Raw genomic sequence first — 2,500 nt, 5'->3', positions numbered from 1 at the left:
GTGCCTGCTCTGCCACGGGTCCTTTCGCAGGAGCTCCAGGGAAACGGGCTTTTCGGCCCCTGACAGAGTCCCGGCTCTCTCGCTCGCCTCGTTGGTACCTACTGATCCGGCGGAGGTGTTCTCCGGCGGGTAGCGACACGGACGGCCGAGGGCGCGCTTCACCCAGGCTTCAACCGTCTCCTCCCCGAGCCCCTGGAAGTGCAGCTGGGCCGCGGGCGCCCCGGTCCGCACTCATCTGCGAAACTTCCACAAATTGCAGTACCCGATTTGGCCCGCCGGGGGGCGCTGCCTCCGGGGGAGAAGGAGACGTGCCCGGCCCGTACGTCGGGCTCCAACGGATGCCCGCCGTGGACCCTTTATAGGCCCCATCCTGGTCCTGCCATGCTGTTATCGGAGCTCCACGGCTATCTTGTCACTAAACCTTTCGTTTGAGCTCCAGGGCTTTTTGCTTTTTGTAACCCGGTTCCTGGAGCCCTGCCTGGGCAAAATCGGATGCAAGAAGGCCCTGCCCATGCTGATCTCTGAGCTCCGCGCATCTTCTGTCACGGGTCCTTTCGCAAAAGCTCCAGGGAAACAGGCTTTTCGGCCCCGGACAGAGTTCCCGGCTCTCTCGCTCGCCTCGTTGGTACCTACTGATCCGGCGGAGGTGTTCTCCGGCGGGTAGCGACACGGACGGCCGAGGGCGCGCTTCACCCAGGCTTCAACCATCTCCTCCCCGAGCCCCTGGAAGTGCCGCTGGGCCGCGGGCGCCCCGGTCCGCACTCATCCGCGACACTTCCGCGCTGGAGTCCGACGCTCGCCGGCCGCGTCCCCCGGCCCGCGGGGGCCCGGGGGGAGGCCCGACGCGTGCGGGGGGAGGCGGCGGGCGGCGGGGGCGCCCCCGCGCCACCCGACGGCGCCCCCCCGGTGGCCAGAGGCGGCTCGGAGCGAGACGATCGGGGGGGGACGGCGGCGCGTGACCCGCCCCGGCCCCCTTGGCCCAGCGGACGGGCAGGCGGCTCCCGGGCGCCCCCCCCGATCCCCGCCGCGGCGCCCCCCGGTGGCCGCCTGACGCCACTGCGGGGGGTGCAGATTCCGTGTGTCCTCTCGGATAAAAACAAAAGAAACGATTCCCGTCGGGCGAAAGTAAGTGGGACGCAGGGCCCCGGGCCCCGACGGTCCGCGCGCGCGGCGCCCCCCGCTGGCCGGTCGAAGGGAGGACAAAAATAAAATGAAAAAAATTTCAAAAAAGCACTCGCCCCAAACAGACGAAAGGTACCCGGTCCGCCCGGATGAACCCTCCCCCGTGTCCCCGCCGCGGCGCCCCCCGCTGGCCAGCCGAGGTAATACACGATTGAGAGGGGGGGAGTGAAAAACAGGGGCAAAAAATGAAAAACACCCCACCCGTTTGAATGCAAAGTCCCGGAGCGGCCAGGGGTGGACGCCGGTCCGCGCGCACGGCGCCCCCCGCAGGCCAGTTGAAGGGAAGAACGGAACGAGACTTAAAGATAAAAAAAAATTTCAAAAAAGCACTCGCCCCAAACAGATGAAATGTACCCGGTCCGCCCGTGTCCCCGCCGCGGCGCCCCCCGCTGGCCAGCCGAGGTAATACACGATTGAGAGGGGGGGAGTGGAAAAAAAAAGGGCAAAAAAATGAAAAACACCCCACCCATTTGAATGCAAAGTCCCGGAGCGGCCAGGGGTGGACGCCGGTCCGCGCGCACGGCGCCCCCCGCAGGCCAGTTGAAGGGAAGAACGGAACGAGACTAAAAGATAAAAAAAAATTTCAAAAAAGCACTCGCCCCAAACAGATGAAATGTACCCGGTCCGCCCGTGTCCCCGCCGCGGCGCCCCCCGCTGGCCAGCCGAGGTAATACACGATTGAGATTAAAAAAAACCAGGCAAAAGACAAAAACACACCACCGATTTAAATGCAGTGTTCACGAGCGCCAGTCCGCGCGCGCGGCGCCCCCTGCTGGCCGCGTAAAAAAAAAAAATAATAATAATAATAATAATCCACCGTTGTGAATTTGCGATGTGTCCGGTACGGCGGCGGCGGGGAGGAGGTCTCCCCTCGTCGGCGCACCCTGGTGGGGGGAAATAAATGAAAGGGAAAAAAAAAAAGAAGAACAGCCCGGGCTCTCGCCGGCTTCCGCAGCCCGGGCTCCCTCCGGCTTCCGCGGCCCGGGCTCCGTACATACAGACAGCAAATGAAATAACGGACGGATGGATGGAAGAGAAGAACAGCCAGGGATCTCGCCGGCTTCCGCAGCCCGGGCTCTCGCCGGCTTCCGCAACCCGGGCTCCAGCCGGCTTCCGCAGCCCGGGCTCCCTCCGGCTTCCGCGGCCCGGGCTCCGTACATACAGACAGCAAATGAAATAACGGACGGATGGATGGAAGAGAAGAACAGCCAGGGATCTCGCCGGCTTCCGCAGCCCGGGCTCCCTCCGGCTTCCGCGGCCCGGGCTCCGTACATACAGACAGCAAATGAAATAACGGACGGATGGATGGAAGAGAAGA

Source organism: Pseudophryne corroboree, unplaced genomic scaffold, assembly GCF_028390025.1.
Source record: "Pseudophryne corroboree isolate aPseCor3 unplaced genomic scaffold, aPseCor3.hap2 scaffold_385, whole genome shotgun sequence".
Classification (NCBI taxonomy): Eukaryota; Metazoa; Chordata; class Amphibia; order Anura; family Myobatrachidae; genus Pseudophryne; species Pseudophryne corroboree.
This window is presented reverse-complemented; position numbering follows the sequence as displayed.